Source organism: Dasypus novemcinctus, chromosome 13 (genome assembly GCF_030445035.2).
Source record: "Dasypus novemcinctus isolate mDasNov1 chromosome 13, mDasNov1.1.hap2, whole genome shotgun sequence".
Classification (NCBI taxonomy): Eukaryota; Metazoa; Chordata; class Mammalia; order Cingulata; family Dasypodidae; genus Dasypus; species Dasypus novemcinctus.
The window spans coordinates 6,930,263-6,951,079 of record NC_080685.1 but is presented as its reverse complement, the minus strand read 5'-3'; the positions used below and the strand labels follow the sequence as shown (position 1 = coordinate 6,951,079).

Below are 20,817 nucleotides of genomic sequence, written 5' to 3'. Positions count from 1 at the left end.
TGATGGCATATAAAGAGCAAGAAGGAAAAAGTACCCCGAAGAACCACAGATGTGTGATACCTCTGTCTGAGTGTGAAGGCCAGGGAATCGGCATGCTAATCTCCTCTTGCTGAGCAGCAGTTTTCTTTTCGAAATCTTCTGTTTCAAGGCACTGGTAGTGTCAATGCGGCCAATGACTTCACAGCCATGAATTCTCGAGAGAATCACACTCCAACTTAGAAGAGGTTTTCAGGCCTGTGGAAGCAACAAAGCCAGTTATGAAAAATAAAACATGACCAAACAGGTTCCATTTATTCATAATATCTCTGTGACATATTTTTTTGTATCTAAGAGGAAGCATCAAAACATGTCTGGGAACCAACTAGGCCATCTGGAAATTCCTGGGGTGAGGCAAAGCTAGTAAAAACACTTCAGTATTTCCCTTATACACAGACCTCCATGAGGTCTGGAGCAGTAGCCCCTCTCAAGCATATTTACACTTCCACAGAGAAATGAATGCACAGTGTCAGCAGGGGAATAAATAGCCTCACATCACTTCAGGTCAGGTTCAGAGAAAGCTGGGTCCCAAGGGATTGTACCCCATTGGCATAATAGGAAGCTTCTCTCCTCCCCTCCATCGTTCCCATTCTCATTAAGATGTGCTGAATGTTTCCTTAGAATTGTCTGTTATGATTTCATCTTCCAGGTAGCACCTTTTATCAGACTCTCATCACTGATGCCTGGATTCATGCCAAATTCTTTTACTTTCTTAGAACCTACTATCTCCACATTATCAAATGTCTCACCAGGATGTGAGGGTGATCTGGCTGTGGCATCTATCACCCCATTGATACCAGTGTTGGTTTGGCTGATCTGGCTCACTGCGTGGGTGTCCCCTTCCTCCCTCACTGCCCCATGTGTGTCCTTCCCTAAGCTGTGCACTTGGTCGAGGAGGACGACCTTCCCCACTGGAGAGGAACTGTTCTTTGGTCAAGGGTGTATGGGTGGCTATGCTCCCCTGCTGGAACCTCTAAACAAGCTCTCAAGTGTCTCACCATTCTTATTACCAGAAGGTCTGATTCTTCCCATGTTGTTACACTACTTCTGAAAGCTCACCTCCACTGCCTGCTACACAAACCTGAACTCTCCAGGCTTCCTTCACAGTTCTTCCTAATTCTGCCCCCACTGGTCTTAATCACAATCACTTCCTATGACACCTGTATGCAAATCCTCCCCTATAATCACAGCCCTCTCTTTGTACATAAACGCTTCTCTTGGCCTGCTATGCCCTCAATATTTTCTCAGGGCACTATTTATTATTTTTCCTCAGAATTTTAGTGTCCTTGGTAAGCTTTTTGATAATTCTTATTGAACTGAACAGTATAACATATTAAAAGAACAAATCTGTTTAGTAAAGGATTTGCTAAACACAGAATAATCGACCTTAAAATTGGAAGCTTTGAGAGGGACACTAGTGCAAGAATCTTTTCCTAGACACCCAAGGCACATCCTGCAGTTTCTGCTGAAAACTCTTGTGAGGGGACCTCACTCTTCCCACAAGCAGCCTTTGTACCATTAGACAACTCTGGTGTTGGAATGGACCTGTACACATGGCTGACACCTGACATCCTGTTCTCTTCCTGCATTGCTCTTTAGTCAGCCTAGGAGGGTCACCAAACAAATCTTTGTCCCTACCTCTTTAAGTCCTTCAAATATTTGAAACTGGTTCCCATCTCACTCTGGTCTTTCATTGTCCAATCCTATTCTCATGTTCTTCTACCTTTCAGACCCTCACTGATTCTGGGGCAATCTTCAAGGTATTTCCTACTGAAAGATAGTTCCCATAGTCTAACAGTTCTCCAGGGAGATGGATCTTGTCTTTTGCGGGGCACTCCATTAAAACTGATGCAACCTCTGATAGCGGTGACTTTCCTAGCAGCTCTCTGTCACTCCTCCCTACAATTAAAGGTGCACTGACTAACCGCCCCCACCCACGCCATCTCAAAAATGCAGGTGGAACCAGTATGCCTACTTGGGGTCTTCTGAGAATGATACTTACTACAATTATGTACTGAAGAGACTCTGCATTTGCAGGAAAAAAGGGAAATATTTTCATCAAATATATACTCTAAGATACTGTTTTTTTATGTGGGGAAAAAGCCCCTAATAAAATAACATGTGATACTGTAGGCTGCACTCGTGCTGTCTCTGCAGGATGTCCCTGTGCTGAGAGGATGGGTGGGGGTAGACTGCTGGCAGCAGGGCTGTGTGGGTCATGCTGTGTGGTCGACACGCTGTTCACGTGTCATTGTCAGTGATCCCTATTCCAGGAGGGAAACTTCTATAATTTAGACTTTCCATTCATTCATTTCAGCCCCTGTGCACAGCTGAATTTGGATTTCCCTGGCTCATTTTTTAATGATCTTCTGGTGTGGCCAAGCCACATAACACACAGTTCCCTTCTGAGACGTGCTTCTGAGGCTTTCCCACCCACCTCATGGGATCCAGTCCTGCCTGAGGGTGTTTCTAAGAACCAAGTTAGAGACTGTGGGGGAAAGTAGGAAACCCCTGGGGGCTGGAGTGCTGAGAAGAGACATGGGCCTATCAGCCCTCTTGATACTTCCATGGAGAGCCTCCGGGAGCCATGGTTCAGCCTGGAAGGACAGGAAATGCCACAGGTTTAGCTCCAAGGGAGAAAATGCTCTGAATATAGCAGGAGTTGGGGAATTTGTGTGAGGGGCTATTGGAGTTCTTTTGTACTAGACTTCCAACTTTTCTTTACATAGAAAATTACTGCAAAATAAATCAAAACAGGGAAAAATGAAGGGTTGAAACCCATCCTGCTTTTGCTTGGCAGGTGCCTCAGCAGAGAGCAGTGGACAGAGCCTGAGCTATGGATTCAGGCACACAGAGGCACGTGTTCCCTCCACGTCTAATCTGGGTTATTTTGATCAACTTAAATGACCCTGCTGGGCCTCAGAATCTAACACAGAAATGCCACCATCTACATAGTGGTATCCATTTGAGAATGAAATGAGCTATAGTTTATACAGCAGTCACTTGATAGGGGGCATCATTTACACAGGTGCAAAATAAATGTGTATTTAAGTCTTATTTCTTACTTGCTGTAATACTGAGAAAAGCCTTTGCTGCTTTGTACCTCAGGAAGAAATTGCAACAGGCTAGAGGATGGAAATTTAAGAGGATGGTTCCACCATAAAAAGTGACTAACTTTTCCAACTTTTTCATCATTGATGAAAGGAGGAGTCTCTACAAATTTTATGGCTGACTTCACAACAAAATATATAGATATCCTGAGGGAAATAAGAGACTCTTACATTTCCTGTAAGATGATTTGACAAAATAAGTCTCTAACAATCCACATGCTCTCCAAAATCAAAATTTGAAATATAAGCCAAATGAATGAAAATTAGGGTTTAATCTCCACATCTCTGAGGCTGTGATCTCAAGGATCTCTCAGCCAACTAGAAGGATTCCTAGAGAATAAGGAAAGGGAAATACCCTGCTCTGCTAAAATATTAGGTTACAGCTCCATCTTGTATGTGGGTTGTTGATGGATCAGATGAGATTGTGGCACTGAGACTGGACACATGGTTGAAACTGGGGACCCACAAATGGTAGAAAAGTGCCGCACAATTGGAGGAAACCATGGCATACATAGAAGATGGGGAGCTAGATTGGAGCTCTGACTTTAGTAAACAACTGGGAACAAACAGGATTGTGGTGTTCATGACAAGGTATCCAGATATCTCCAGAAGGATGTAAACCACCAGAGGAAGTAGAGGGTAAGGCCTGGAAGCAGGAATCATAACAGGAGTCCTCCAAAGAGCTGGCAGTGATGGCAGTCACATCGTTGATGTGCTGGGCAGACACAGGTCAGGAATGCAATGCATAAGAGCAATGCAGGAGAGGTGAGAAGGCCTTCCTAAAGGTGGAGGAGTGTGCCAGAAACTTGCTCTGAATGTGTGGTCGTGATGCCTGCAAGATGGCCATGGCAGCTTCCCCACTGTGGCCTAATCTGGGGGATCAATGGCCTGCACTTGCCGACAGGAGCTAGAGGTCAGATTTGGAGCCTGGAAAGACAGCAACGCTACCTGACACACCTGTATTCTGGGCATAAAATTCTATCCTAGTGTTTGAGTCAAGCCAAGATGGGTCTACATCACCTACCGCCAAGGCAACACCTGTCAGTCTAGACACAGGTATTGAGATAAAAGTATTTGGAGACTCCTTGTGGCTCCAAGATATACTTTCTTTATACTAAGAGTACTTACTGCCTACATCCAGAACACAGCAGGCTCCATGTTCATGAAACAAGGGGCAGGTGCTGCTGGAAGGCAGGTGGGAATCCAACAGGCCATGATGACTGGAAGGACTCAAATAATCTCCATCCTTTGAGTCCTGCAGGACATCCATCATTTTGTCCTTCTGTGGCTCCCTGCTGATCTTGATGGGGCTGGGAGGACAGAAGATTAATGAAGGAGGGAGAGGGCAGCACAGTGATCCAGCTGGTCCTGATTGGGAACCTAAGGGAGTATGAGAAACAAAAGGGGCCATCCCTTCAAAGAGAAGAGAACAATCTTCATCTGACTATGGCACAGTGTGCCTGGCACCAAAGCAGGCAAGTCAGGTTAGCCATTCTCAGTGCCAATAAACAAAAGCTGAAAATGCAGAAAATAGATGGCAGACCACCCTGATTTTTAACCATACGGGAGAGAACAACTTGTTTTTGTGAGTACAAGAATTCCCTGAGACTAGTTGACTTTGGGTGAGAATGACTCTAAGTACCATGAATAAAATGGACACCCTTATTAAAAGACCGATAACATCATTGATTGTATTAGGAGATAGGAGTTTTTGTTCATTTCTGCAATTAGAATGAATGGCCACCTTGTACCTCTTAGTGTGTTCTTTCTGGGACACTCCCCATATTTACCCTGTATACTGCCAGCACCTGATCATCCATTTTTACCTGAGAGCTGGTGATTCCTGTTCCTCTTCATCTTCATGATTTTCTGCAAACAAATTCAGAAATTTCCAGAGACCCATGAATAGTTCCCACTTCAACCATTACAAACCCAATGTCCTATATGGGCACGGACACGTGAATTATCACATTGGAAAGTCAGAGAGTGTACTGAAAGTCTCAGATTTCATCTTTAAAGCAATGTCCTGGCATGACCTTTTCATCCAATCAGCAAGCAGTCCCAAATATCGCCACCACGACATCTCTGTGTGAAATTGGGTAAGGTGTGAGAAATGCCTTTTGTTCATCATCTCACAGAATGCTTGTCCAGCTTCCATCTGGACTTCTCCAGCCACAAGGCTGACACATTGAAATCAGTGGCTCTATCCCAAACTGGATCTAGCCTAGAACTACTCCTGTTTTTTAAGGAGATGTCTAGAATTCTGTCCTGCTTCCTGCAATACATCTGAGGACATCACAGGGACCTGCAGGTTGGCACCTCCTCTTTAATCAGCAAAAATTCCTTCTATGCTATTTGTGTGTTCCCTTATAAACCGTGACCAGCCACCAGCTCTACTATCTTCAGTAGCTGAACCCACTTGTAATGAGGGTTTCTTCCTTTTTGAAGTGGATTCATGGAGATTGCTTTGCTCATTGCTACAGAAACCATGCAGCACATTACCTGAAACCCCCTTACAGATGAGGAAACACGAATCCAGGAGGGAAGAATCAGGCGCCCACAGTTAATAAAGGCAGCGCTCAGCTAGAGGCAGGAAAGCTTTGATGCTAGCTGTTCATCTAACACGCTGCCTGCTCTCACATCCTTCTTTCTGTCTATGGACACTGGACGGAGGCTGCCTTTTGCCCTAAAGTCCACATTCCATCAGGCAGGAAAGAAACACTTTTAGTCCTGTGACCAGTATGTTTCTCGTTTGCTTGCACCCAGGCAGACCTGAGCCTGTTTTGGCACCAAATGTACCTAATATATATTAGATACAAATGTCTCCTGTGGAGGTGCTAAGGTAGAGAGTTTCCTGTGGGTCTGGGAACTTGGAGCAGATCCTTAAGAAGGGCTTGGGGCAAACTTACCTGTGCTGAGTTTACAGGCAAGGTGCTTTGCCATCATACACCCCTCAGCCAGTTGCTCCAGGAAGCTCTGGGTCTGGTCGTCCTTGTGACTGAGCAGGAGCTTGAAGTGCTCTTTGAGCAGGAAAGATGCCTGTCTCCCTTCCTGGACTTTCTGCCGCAAGTCTGTTAACTCCCTTGCCTGATCTTCAATTAGGAAAATGAATGCCCTGAGGTGGATGGAGAGAAAATTGAAAAGTGAAGGAACAAGTGACATGTTATAAGGGCTTTCACAGAGATTTCTGTGAGTATATGCCCACCAGCCCTCCAAGCAGAATTCTCACCCATGTTTGCTGACCTGTGCATCTTTTCTGCCCTGCGGCATCGTACACTCCTGGCTATCTGAGCTTTCTAAACCTCTCTCTATATTGTCACATAGTGAGAAGTCTTTGCTTAATTTTCCTGCTATGAAATACATGCCATAACCTAAAGGCAACCATAAAGAGAGAACTTCACCAGATCATGATTTTTAACCTCACAGGAGAGAACAAATGGTTTCTGAGAGTGCAAGTAATCCCTCAGACTAGTTAGTTCACCCTAAGGCACGCTACTCCTATATGAACCACAAAGAGAAAAGTGTCATCATCGAAGAGTGAATGCAAATAGTATAGTAAGTAGAGTTGTTCATCCTTGCTTCCAGAATTACTGAACTCAAAGATTTGTCTATTCTTTTTTCAGGACACTTTCCCATACTTTACCTCTATAATACCTGCCACTGATCATTATTACCTGGGAACAGGTTGTCCTTTTATGTCTTCATATTTCTTATATTCATGATTTTCTCCTAACAAATGCAGAAATGTACAGTCAGACGTTAATAGTTCTCACTTGACCACTTAGAAACATAGAGCCTCAGTGGGCATGAAGACAAATGATCTCTGTATGAGGTGAGCATACACTGAGGGAAGTGTGCACATCAGTCTCACATTTGGCTTCAAAGAAATGGCCCTAATGGCTTTCTGAGCATGAGTCAAAGGTTCCTGCTCTGTTCATCACAAATCATGATATACTGTGCCTGAAATTGGGAACAAGTTAAAAATCTCTTTTGTTCCTCACATCTCTGGGTTCTTTTCCAGCCACCTCTGGACTTCTCCAGATCTACCCTCCCTTCAGACACAGGGTCCCCATGTCCCATCCCACCTTCACATAGACCTACTCTTTTCTATCAGGAGAGAGTAACGCCCCAGTCCCACTTTCCTCCTTATTTCTAGGGACTTCTCAGGGAACTGCAAGTTCTTAGCTGCCATATATCAGGGTAGTGGCTCTCTAAGAAGGGTCCCAGCATAAACCAATATTCTCCAAAGCATGTTTTACCTCATTACATCTCTAAACCAATCAAGAAGACAGAGGTTTGTATGACTTATTTCCCCCTAATGTGTGTGCATTCATGAATATTAACTCTTTTGCAATCAGGCAACTTACAGTTTGAGCCATTTTACAGAGGAGGAAATGCAAATCCAGGAAGGATAAACTAATCACCCACCCACAGTTAGTAAGGACAGTGCTCAGGCTAGTGGCTGGGAAACTGCTGTTTGCTAGAGGGCTCTATTCATGCTAACAAGCTGCCTCCTGTCACATCCTTATTTCTTCCCACTGACACTGGATGGATGCTGCCTTCTGCTCTAAAGTCCACATTCCATGGGGGATGAAGGAGACACTTTCAATCCCATGACCCCCACCCCAGTGGGCTCCTCATCTGTGCTCATAGCCAGGTACTCCTGATCCTGCCAAGGCCCCAAATGAGAACTGGAACATGGGAGAGTAGGTATCAGAGTCACATGTGGAGCGGTGGAGTTGTGGATCTGTTGTGAGTCTGAGGATTTGGAGCAGCTCAATGGAAGCAGGGTCGGTGGCCAACTTACCTGCACTAATCTTACTATAAAGGCGCTCTGCCAGCCTGTGTCCCTCAGCCAGTTTCTCTGGAAGGCGATGCATATGGAGGTTGTCAGGGTCCTTATGAGTAAGGAGGCCCTTGAGAAGATCATCAAGAAAGTCAGAGACCCATCTCCCTTCCCGTAAATTCTTTCGCAACTGCCTCAGCTCCCGCGCTTGATATCGAATCAAGAAGTGGTATTTCCTAAGGTGTGATAAAAGGAAAATTTAAGAGTGGAATAGGCTAATGATAAGTCATAAAGGCCTCAGTTGATATTTCTGTATTTCTCCAAGAAGAACGCCAAGCAGAATTCTTTTAAATGTTGTGTGACCTGGTTAAGAATTTTTTTTTTTTTAATTTTTACATATACCAGACCAGTTATCCCAGGCTCCTCTGACATTGTCAACTGGCAGAGATCTTTTGACCTGAAGGGTTTTTCTCTTCTTATTGCCACATGATATGACCTATTTTGTTATGGTTATATTTATTGCTATGAAATGCCTGCAAAGAACCAGGGCCAACAATGCAGACATGAGATAAGCACCTCAACCTGATTTCAACCACACCAGAAATAAGAAGTAATCTCTGTAAATACAAGAAATTCCTGAGACAGAAATGTTCCCATTGGGTCAGACTGTCACTATATAACAGTCAAATAACAACATATTAAAGGTAACAGGACCACCACGAGGGACCAGAAAGTGCCTACAACTGCAAACAGGAGAATAGCATCCATCAGCCACGGGAGATCTAAGCCCCTTCTTGATTTAGAGGTAGAGTGGACATCACCATCACAGGGTCTACAGGATAGAGGAATAAAATATGGATTAGAGTGGACTTATTGGTATTCTACTGTATAACTATTGTGACCAGCAATGGAAGAAACTGTATCACTGATGTGGAAAATCTATGGACCATGGTAGTTGCTGAGGGCAACATTTTTTGTGATCTATGGATCCTTAAAAAAAAAAAGACAAATTTTTTTTTAAAACTTAGATGGAGAAACACACTAAAATAAGTAATAGGAAGTGGAAAACAGTAGAATAACTGCTAGGAAAACAGACAAAATTCTTAAAAGGCTACTTTGTGGTTGACTAAATGGCAAAATCAAGTATAAGCAACAGATTTTGTTTTTCCCTGCATGGAAGCTCTCTAGATGGCACCATTACATTAATAACCCAAGTGTGTTTAGACTTACATCAGGACCACTGGCTTGTTTCTTTCTATTTCCTGATACTTCTTTTGATTTTCTGCAAATAAATTCAGACAGGGCCAGATATATTTCTCAGTTCCAACATCACACATACAAACTAAGGGGCCTATATAAGCAAAGGGATATAAATATCCTCTAAACGAAAGGAATATTCCAAAGGATATACTACAGCAGGCCTCAGGATGTGTCTCAGGAGCTGTGTTGGGCATGATTTCCGGAACTATCGGGCACACTGTCGTATCCCTAGGTGTTAGATCATTATCACAATGTCATCGGCACTGAGATTCTGAAATAGTTAAATTGTCTTATTTCCCAGTGACAGTGGGTAACTTTGCCACTGGATTTCTAGAGGAATTGCTCCCAGGTTCAACATCTGCCTCAGCAGATATCATGGTGTATTTCATTTAAATGAGAATATACACTGAGACTGGAATGATGGGTACATTCTAAAAACCCACAAATAGGAGTAGGTCCTTCACAGTCCTTAGAGGACCAGATCCTTGCCCATTCATGGAGGTGTTGGGATGCCAGGGCCCTGGCTTTGCCTTCAGGGAAAATTGCCCACACAGACAATGACAGTGGTGCTTATATTCTGGGACTCAGACAGCTGCTTTCCCAGGACTGGCCAACTGAGTAAATAAAGACTGGGGTCCAGAGTCAAGGACACAAAGAAACATCTCCAGACAAATGAAAACACTATCTATCTTCTTGGAGAACCAAAGATGCTGTCCAGAAAAATTTGTAAGAAAATGAAAGAGAAGTGAGGTCCCTTCTTAAAGAAGATTGTCAGATAGAAGCTACATTTACATGGATTAATGGTGGCAAAGAATTTGCCACAAATCTTTCATATCCCTCTCTCTGGCATTCATTGGTTACAACAGTCTGCATTTATCAGAAAGCACAGGGTGAGAGAGTAGTTGCTGGAGAAGCAGGAAGGCTACAAAGCTACCTGACACACCTGATGCCTCTGCTTAAAACAGTTCTAGAGCCTGAATCAAACAACGGTGGGACTAAAGAGCCTGCTGTTAAAGGTGATATGACTCACCCTAGACAAAAGTGGTGAGCACAGGGTTTATGGCAGCTACCTGGTAGACCAGTTGTCAGTTTGTTTTCTACAGTGGGAATACTCACTGGCAGCTCTCAGAGAAGAACAGACTTCCTGCTCATCAGACATCAAGGTGGTGCTGCTGAGAGGCTGGTGGGCATCAGGAAGTTCATGGCAAAGGAAATCGCTTAAATGTTGTTCATCACATGTGTCCTGTTCAGTTTCATTCATTCCCTCTGCTTCTTGCTGCTCCCTGAAAAGCCTGTGGGAAGTGGCCAAGACACAATTAAACCAAGAGGGGCTGCAAACCACAGCATCCCACTGGCCCTGAGGAAGACTGAGGAAGGGTCACAGGAGGCAAAATGCCATATCCAAACAGGAAAAGGAAAATAATCCCCCTAAAATTGGGGCTGACTGTTGTTGGGGCAGGAGAGCGTGAACAACTGACCACATCATCTCAACTATCCATCCATGTATGCTAGACTCATGATGCACAGCACACATGGAAAGCCAGAAGAGGGGCTTCAAACCCTGTGCATAAATTTCACCTAATTTTATATTTTAGGCCCAGGTTATTCACTTTCCTGAGGCCTTGTAAACTCCCAGTATTATTTGCATTATAGGCCACTTCTATTCAGTATTGTGACACTGTGATGTTTTTTGCTAGTTACTTTTGTTGCTGTGACATAACTGCTAACTGCTAAGGTACAAATGCATCTCATCCTAGTATTATGACACCAGAAAGAATAGATGATTCTTAGAGTTCAAGAAATCCCTAAGATATCTTAGTTCCCCTATATTCTGACTGACTCTGGACTACTATACAGGAGAAATTAATAAGAAGCATAAACCAAGAGATAATCTGCTGAGAAAAAAGGGAAAGATTCTTATTACGGATACTTCATGGTCAAAAGAATGGATGAAATAGGTATATGCATTTGATTTTGTTCTCCCTGGACCTAACGTCTCTAAACAGCATCATTACATAAACAGCCTGTGATTATCAGCGTTACCTGGGGCCCATGGACTCTTGTCCTTTTTCATCCTTATGATAGCTCTGATGTTCTGAAAATAAATATGGATATATACAGTCACATCAAACAGTTCTTTCTCCACACATTACAATGCCAGGACAACATCCCGATCTTCTAGGTCATTTTATATGAAGTTTTCAGGGCTCTGGAACCTTTGGAACTTCCCCTTATGTGGATCTTGTGACCATCCCTCCAACTATCCACATCCACATACTTTTTTGCTACGTGGTAGTTACTAGCCCTGTAAATATTGCAGTACGGCTCTGAGTTCCTTATTGGGGTCCTTAGGGGCCAAATGCGATTCTGAGGCAGAATCTGTGGTTCATTACATGGGTTAACACAAGGCTCAATTCTTATGTACAGAAATCTCCAGTGATTCCTTGAGCAGTACCCCCTAATCAACTATATTTAAACTTCCACACAAAAATGACTGCACAGTCTCAGAACATGGAACAAATAGCCTCCTATAACTTCCAGTCAGGTTCAAAGGGAGACTGGTCACAAGGGAGTGTATGCCATTGGCATAATAGGATGCTTCTCTCCTCCCCTCCATCCCTCCCATTCTCATGAAGATTGGCTGAATGCTTTCTTAGAATTGTCTGTTATGATTTCATCTTCCTGGTAGCACATTATATCAGATTCTCATCATTGATGCCTGAATTCATGCAATCTTCTGCTTTCTCAGAACCTACCTTCTCCACACATCAAATGCCTCACCAGCCTTATTACCCTAAGGTCTGATTCATACCATGTTGCTATGCTACTTGTGAAAGCTCATCTGAACTGCCTGCTACACAAAAACTCTCCATGCTTCTTTTATAGTTCTTCCAAATTCTGTCCCCACTTGTCTTCATCAGAATAGCTTCTTGGGATGTGGACTTGGCTCAACTAATAGAGCATCCACCTACCATATGGGAGTCCAGGGTTCAGACCCAGGGATCCTGGCCCTTGTGGTGAGCTGGCCCATGCACAGTTCTGATGCATGCAAGGAGTGCTGTGCCATGCAGAGGTGTCCCCCACATAGGAGAGCCCCATGCACAAGAAGTGTGCTTCTCAAGGAGAGCTGCCCCCTACAAAAAAAGCACAGCCTGTCCAGGAGTGGCGCCATGCAGAGGGCTGATGCAGCAAGATGATGCAACAAAGAGACACAGATTCCCGGTGCTACTGACAAGAATCCAAGTGGACAAAGAAGAACACACAGCAAATGGACACAGAAAGCAGACAATGGCAGGGGGGTGGGAAGGGGAGAGAAATAAATTAAAAAAAAAACTTTTTAAAAAATTGCTTCCCATGACTCCTGAATACAAATCCTCCACTATAATCACTGACTATGGGCCTTCTGCCTTCCCTTTCTTTGTGTATAAGGTCTTCTCTTGGCCTGCAATGCCCTCCATATCTCCACTGTTAATTAAGTCTTTTTTCCATAACTTAGTATCCTTGGTAAGTTTTAAAGATAATTCGTATTGCGCTGAATAGCATAACACCTTTACAAAACAAACCTGCTTGAGAAGGATTTACTAAACACAGAAGGGATGACCTTAAAACTGGAAGGACTGAGTGGATCCAGTAGAGCAGGAATCCCATTCACACCTGATCTCTAGGGGAGCTGATGCTAGGTTCAAGCTCTGCCCTAAGCAGATATCATAGTGTTTCCTGGTCTAGATGAGAATATACACTGAGACTAGAATGATGGGTGCAGGCTACAAACCCACATATAGGAATGAATCCATCAGAGTCCATAGAGGACAAGATCTTGTCCATTGATGGAGATGGTGTGGGGCAAAAGCCTTGGCTCTGCCTTCAGGGAAAACTGCCAACATGAACCATGTAGTGGTGACTATTTTCAGGGACTCAGCTGTTTAGCCAGGACTGGAAAAATGAGTACTAAAGACAGGGATTCAGGACCAAGTACACTTGGAAAAATCTCCAGGCATATACGTAAGACTATCAGTCTCCTTGGGGGATCAAAGATACTGTCCAGAAAAATTTGTAAGAAAATTGAAAAGAGATGTGCGTTCTGGTCTTAAGAAGATGGTCAGAAAGATGCTACTGTTTATGTGGTGTAACTGTAGCAAAGAATTTGCCATGAAACTCTCACATCCCTCCCTCAGAACTTCATTGGTTCCAACAGCCTGTATTTACAAGACAGCACCAGCATGACAGAGAAGTTGCTGGAGAAGCAAGAAGAGTACAAAGATACCTGACTCACCTTATGCCTGTACTTAAAACACAATCCTAGAACCTGATTCAAACCAAGATGGGAATAAGCAGCCTGTGGCCAAAGATGACTTAACATCTTTGCAACAAAGGCAGTAAGCATGTGGAATAGAGATGCTACCTGGGAGACCTATTTTCAGTTTGTTCTCTACAAGAGAATACTCACTGGCTGCACTCAGAGGAGAGCAGACTTCCTGCTCATCAGACATGAAGGTGGTGCTGCTGGGAGGCCGGTGAGCATCAGGGAAGTCAAGGCAATGGAAAGGAGTCAAATTGTCTTCATCAAGTTTGTCCTCTTCAGTTTCATTCATTCCCTCCACTTCTTGCTGCTCCATAAAAAGCCTGCTGGGGTGTGTCCAAGAGAAAATTAAACCAAGAGGAGCACCAAGCCACAGTGCCACACTGGCCCTGAATAGAAGACTAAGGGAGGGTCACAGAAGGCAAAACAGTCATATCCCCAAAGAGGGAAAAGCAAACAATCCCCTTAAACCTGGGGCTGACTGCAGTGGGGACAGGAAAGAGGGAATGACCGACCTCATCGATTCAACTATCCAGCCATATATGCTGGAATCATGAAGCACAGTACACATGAAAAGCAAGAAGAGTGGCTTCAAACTTTGTGTATAAATTTCTCTTAATTTTCTGTGCAAAAGCCCAGTAAATACAGTTGCCAGATGCCTTGTAACTTCCAGCAATCTTGTGCATTACAGGTCTCTTCCACTCAATAATGTGACAATATACAATTTTTTTCCTACTTTCTATGCTTGCTAAGAAATTACTGCAAAGAGGCTAAGGTCAAAACGCATCTCATCCTAGTATTATCAAAAACAGAGAGAAGAGATGATTCCTAGAGTTCAGGAAATCCCTGAGATATTTTAGTTCCCTGACAGAAAAATGGCCTCTGGGCTACTATACTTGAGAAATTAATAGAAAGATTAAACCAATAGACAATCTGTAGAAAAAACAGAAAATTTTCTTATTATGAATACTTCATGGTTGGCAGAATGGAAGAAATACACATAATCATCTGATTCTGTTCTCCCTGGACCTAAGGTCTCTAAGTGACATCATTGCATAAACTACCTGTGATTATCATCATTACCTGAGGGCCACAGACTCTTTTCCTCTTTCATCCTTATGACTGCTCTGATTTTCTGCAAATAAATTTGAATAGTTACAGTCAGAAATAGTAGCACCTTCTTTACACATTACAATTCAGGACCATACCCAAATACTGGAAAATAAGTATTCTGGTGTGAACAGGAGATGGTGGGAAAAATATTCTAGAAGGATTCAGGAACTATCTTGTAAGATATGGACAGATTTACTTTTCTCTTCACTGAGTCCAGGGAAACACAGAAACATCTTTTTCTCAGGGGTTATGTAGAAATGGCCCAGTTCTTTTCTGAGGTGTGGCTGGTGGATTCAGCATCTGCCACATGAGATACTGTGATTGGTCTTGGTTTAAATGAGAATATGCATGAAGACTAGACTGCCTGATGCAGTCTCTACCTCCTCAACTGGGAGAGAAAATTTTGTGTCACTAAGAGGACAGGATCCATGGGCATGCGTGGGGATGTGTGTGCAAATGAATACCACTGTCAGCCCAAGCTCATGGAGTTTATGGTCTGGCACTCAGATGATGTCTCTGCAAGGATAAACCAACTTAGAAAAGAGACAGACTGGTGCAGATCTGAGGAACAAAGGGGGTAGATATGTCCCAAAATTAGAGTGAAGAGTGCTGACTCCTTGGGCACCAATATGGGCGCAAGGCACCCATTTCAGAGATGAATATTTACAAGAATATTTCAGGGGGATTGAGATGTCCCATTTTAAAGAGGGAGCTCTGGAAGACACCTGCATGCATGTGTGGCAGTGGTGCCTGTGATTTACTTGATCCTTTCATTTTTCACACCCTACCAATTTCCTCTACCCTCCATTACCCAGAGATGGTGGCATGAGATGTGGAGATGAGGAAAAGTTTGAAGATACCTGACTCTGATATCTGTGGTGAAATCATTTCTAGAGGCAGAATCAAAAGGAGATGGTTTGACAGGGGCACCTACAAAACCACATGTCTCAGCCTAGACAGAAGTGTTGAGCTCAAAGAATGTACAGACTCCCTGAGGGCCAGTAGGAGATTTTTCTCTATCATACAAGTACTCATGGGCCTGATCTAGAAGAGAGAGGACTTCGGTTCATTATACATGAGGGCCAGTTTACTGGGAGGTTCCTGGGAACTAAGCAGTTCATGGCAACAGGAAGGAGTCAAAGAGCTCTGCTACATATTGGATAGGATCTGTGATCATTTTGGGGGAAGGCATGAAGGTCCATGTCCAATGCTGGCCTTAAGGGTAAGCTCCTGACACAAGCCATGAGCATGGGGTTTACCTCCTGACACTTCTTAGTGAGGGTGGAATGGGGCTCAATACCTAGGAATTATGTAAACATCTCCCAAATTAGAGTCAACACTGTGAACCTCCTTGGATAGCCATAGGTAATCCAGACATTGTTCCTAGATGAATATTAGCAACAGCATTTCTGGAGAGACATGATGCCCCATCTTAAAAGGGAGCTCCTTCCTACACAGGCAGATATGACATAAGTCAATGGTGTCTGAGAGTTGGTCTTGGATCCCTGACAGTTTCCCTCACCTTCAGTTTCCCTTCCCTTCCAAGGCAGCCCTATCCACCATTGACCAGCAAAGGCTAGGTGAGTTCAAATCAGGAAAAGGGTAAAAATGCCTGAAACAACTGAGGCTTGTGCTTGATAAAATGGGGCATAGGGTTACCTTTGGGTGGGGCTTTGGGGGTTTGAGGGGGGCTAGGGATGGGCGGATGGGTAATATTGCCAAGAAATTGGGGGGAGGGTGGGGCAACTCACAAACATAGGAGATTGTCAGGTGTTGGTTGAGAGTATAATGCTCAGAAAACCTTTTCAAAATATAATTAGGAAAGTTACCTGTTTAAGATACTCAAAGGGGATAACCTGATGCAGGACAGACTCCTAGGGAATATGTGAATGCTCATTTTACCAGAGTGGGTTATACCATTGGGTAGAGACCCATATAATGAGAGTGAAGGTAGACCCACAACCTGGGGAGGACTAATGCCATCAAATAGAGGGAACTGTATCTCTCAAGAGAAAGGGTGGCTCCCAGGGCATTAGGGCAGTTGAGTGGGTCAGGCCCTCAGCACTGTTGCAAGTATTTCTGAACGTGGCTCCTCAGGAAATGAAGATTGACTGTCACTGTGGGCCCCAAGGGGAGGGGGAAATAGATATTGAATAGATGGAACCAGAGTAAATGTGAGGGCAAGGGAAGTGTTTATCAAGAGTACACAAGGATGGATATAAAACATGTAATATTACACCAAAAACATATAGGGGATGACAGACTAATAATGTAAACCATAATGTAAAACAGGATAACTAAAAAATTTAGAAAACTGTATAGCCTAGAGTATAAACCACAATGTAAACACAAATGTTACCTTGTTTGAAAGCTATTGTCTCAATATCTGTACATCAGTTTCAGTAAATATGATATGAATAAGTTAAAAGATTATCTCTGTAGAAGGGAAAAGGTTTTATAATGGATATGTGGGACTACTGTATATTGTATATATGAATTACTGTGATCTAAGGCTCTTGTGAAGAGAAGCTCAATAATTAGGGAAAAAAGAAAAGATAGGATGCAGAATTTTCCCAAATCAATATGTATTCTACACCTAACCTTTAAACTCATTGCTATATTCCATTTTACTATTAAGGGAACCTGACATTATATTGGGCTTCACTTTTCAGGAAGTTTTGGATCACAGAGTGGTTCAACAATGGCAGTGGAGGAATACTGGTATGGGATGTTATCGACAGGGGACATATGGTTGACAGGGAGTTATACAGGGCATGTGTCCAGGGTGCAAGGAAATGTTTGGATATACTCATAGTGGAAACAATTTAAAACAACAGCTGGGGGGATACTGGGTTCCTGGCTGGGGGGGGCTCTGTCATGGTCCCTAGGGGAGCAGCGGCAGTCCCCCAGGTGTAACGGTAAGGACCAGGAAAGAAAGAGGGTCCAACAGTGAGCCACGGATACTAATGACTATGCTTGTGAGCCTATACACCTGAAATAAGAACAAGGCCTAGAGCAGCACTGTGCCTAGGGGTTCCCTCCTGACAGCCTCCGTGTTACTCAAATGTGGTCAGTCTCAAAGCCAAACTCAGCATATAAATGCACTGCCTTCCCCCCAGCATGGGACATGACACCCGGGGATGAGCCTCCCTGGCACTGAGGGATCAGTACCAAGTTCCAGCTGATGATGTAACCAGAAAATGACCTTGAATTAAAGGTTCAACGTGGAGCAGCAGAATATCCCTGTCTACATATAATAACAGGAGTTAAAAATGCTGTTTGACCTAAAGTAAGGGGGAAATGGAAAGGACAAATGAGTTTATATGGCTATGAGTCTCTAAAAAAGAGTCTGGAGGTTGTCAGAAGGATTGCCCTTATGCACACCTGAGCAGAGTCCCAGAGACAGATAAAGTAGATACAACCCCAGGTCTTGGTTCTTTTGAGGGCTAAAGAGACCCACAGGTTCTATGGTCATGGCAGATGGAGTTCACTGCCATGTCGGTTGGCCCTTCTTTGGAGCTAGTGTTTCTGAGTGATGGAACTGGACTCAGATGGGATCTCTTTTTACAAGCCTTTCATGCTACTTTACTGGAATTGTATTTGGTGCTGAGGTTTAAGATATATCTAGGGGATTTGAATCTCTGGACTGACAATATGATAGCCAGGCCCTGAGCCTCAACAGACTTCAGCTCCTACACTCTGATTTATTGGACTTACCCCACTCAGCTAACATGGAGTTGAAGAATGTCAACCACCACACCATGGAGCCTAGAGTGCCTACAACTGAAAGCAGGAGAATTGCATCCAGTATCCATGTTGAATCTAAGCCCCCTCTTGACATAGATGTGGAATGGACACAACCAAGCCAAGGTCCACAGGAAGGAGGAATACAGTAAGGATTAGAGTGGACTTAATGATATTCTATTCATGAACTATTGTGGTTAACAATCGAGAAAATGTGGCATTGGTGTGGAAAAAGTGGCCATGGTGGCTGCTGGGGGTGGGGAATGGGAGGAAGAGATGAGATGTGGAGGCATTTTCCGGACTTGGAGTTGTCCTGAGTGGTGCTGCAGGGACAATTGCTGGACATTCTATGTCTTCCCATGGCCCACTGGATGGAAAATGGGAGAGTGTGGGCTATGGTGTGGACCATAGGCCATGGGGTGCAGCAATGCCCAGAGATGTAGTCACCAGATGCAATGGATGTGACATGATGATGGGGGAGAGTGTTACTGTGGGGGGAGTGGTGGGGTGGGGGCGGTGGGGGTGAATGGGGACCTCATATGTTTTGAATGTAATATTTTTCTAAAAAATGAATAAATTGAGTAGAATTTGGAAAAAAAAAAATGTATTCCTAGACAGACTTTCAAATCAAGTTGGTTTCTAGCACTTAAGTGAAGACAAAATATATCACAGCCTAGACGGAAATGAGGAGCAAGGACAATAAGAAGCCTTCTGAAAGTCCCATGGAAATTTATGCTCTTTAAAATGGAGTACTCAGGGGCTTCATCCACAGCTAAGTCAAATTTATAGTCATTTACCAGGAAGCCACTGCTGCGGTGAGGCCTGAGGGAATCAGGCAGGTCATGAAGGCTGGAGGGAGTCAGGTAACATTCCTCCACTGAGTCCTGAAGCACTTCCTTCTCTTTCTCTGCCTCTTTCATTTGATTGTTGAGCCTGGTAGATTTGACAAGACAGACTTGAAACCCAGAAGATGACATAGCACAGAACCAGCTGGTCCTGACAGGAGGCGTAAGAGAGAGGTCACAGAAGGCAGAGGGTAGAGCCATTCAACATGGAAGAAAAAATCCTCCTATGATGAGGGCAAATCATGGAGCTTTAAGGGCAGGAGAGAGTGAGATTTGGTGATGAGTACACTGTACCCTGGCCACAGACTGTCTGATGGAGGGGGCTCGGCTCCCTCTGTATGGTACATAATCATGACACGGAGCACACAGGGAGACCTAGGAGAGGGACTTCAATTTTCCTTGTTTTATGTGCAGAGGCCTAAGCAATACTTGCCCCTAAAGTATTGTAGTTGTTTTCAGACCAATGCCTCCTAAGTCTCTTTATCCAAGTGTTTGCACATATACAATACATGTTCTGTACTTACCATCTTTTCCATTAAAATCTGCCAAAATCTTAGTAAAATCGTGCTGCAGACAAAAATACATCTCATCATGCTTTGACCCACCCAAGAGAAAACAGTTGGTTTCTGTGAGTACAGACAATCTCTGAGGCTATTTACACTAGTTCACCTCAGGTCTGAATGACTATACAGTACCACAAAGAGAAGAGAAGGCTTATTTGAGAGAATGATATCATCATTGGTTAAGGGAATGAAATCTGTTCAACAAGCACTGGAATCTGGGACTACTCTAGACTTCTTTGCCTGTTCATTCTGGGAGACTGTCCATGATTTTCCTGCTAATTACCCTCCCCTGATCACTCACTGTTACCTGGCAGCCAGCGGTAGTTCTTCTTCACCGACCCCAGCCTCAGGATTTTCTGAAAACAAATGAACAATAGCCCAGTCATACATGGAATAGTTTGAATTTCACATATTACAAGCACAGTAGCCTAAGTGATCATGGAAACCGAACTATTTTTGGATGAGTTCAAGGTACACTAAGAGCATTTGACTGGCAGCCCCCATATTTTATATTTCATGAAAATCAACGGACTTGGAGTTCTAATCCTTCAGGCCAAACCTTCCTGATATGGATTCTTCTCATGACATGCTCCGTATCCAATTGGGCAAATGTTAAAAATGTTCTTTAATCATTCCTTAAAGGTCTTCCAGCTGTGTCTGCCATCCTGCCAATCTGTTATAAATAGTCTCATTTTCAGCTTTCTCCTTTGCACATGCTAAACTCTAGAAAAACCAGGCTATTCGACACTCCCCAACAGGGCTTAAACTTTCCTTTATTACCCTTTTCTTATGCTCCTGGACACCACATAACTTCCCTGGACAAATGCTCCTGTTATTGCTTACTTCTTTGGAGATGGTTGATGGGATACATGAGTCATGCCCAATCTCTTTATCAAGCAGTTATCCAACCACACAGTTGACTCTGAATCCAGGGCATGCGATCTGGATAGGCTGAGAATTTTATGAATTAAGTTCTGGTTACTTTTACCTAACAGTTCATTCCTCAATTTATCTCTTTCCTCTCATATTTTCCTATAAACAGCAAACAGAAACCAGGCTG

At 43.6% G+C, this 20,817-nt stretch overlaps 2 long non-coding RNA genes across 2 annotated transcripts; both read right to left on the bottom strand.

The window, feature by feature from the left end:
• Window positions 1-6,067: 6,067 nt before the first annotated feature.
• On the bottom strand, window positions 6,068-8,736 carry LOC131280846 (uncharacterized). Its single transcript, XR_009188494.2, has 3 exons — window positions 7,954-8,736; window positions 6,821-6,875; window positions 6,068-6,261 (listed from the first exon to the last, which is right to left on the bottom strand). It is a non-coding gene; the product is annotated as an uncharacterized lncRNA (long non-coding RNA).
• Window positions 8,737-10,314: 1,578 nt separating this feature from the next.
• Window positions 10,315-13,811, bottom strand: LOC131280845 (uncharacterized). The gene is made up of 3 exons (XR_009188493.1): window positions 13,640-13,811; window positions 11,236-11,287; window positions 10,315-10,484 (listed from the first exon to the last, which is right to left on the bottom strand). It is a non-coding gene; the product is annotated as an uncharacterized lncRNA (long non-coding RNA).
• Window positions 13,812-20,817: the final 7,006 nt, after the last annotated feature.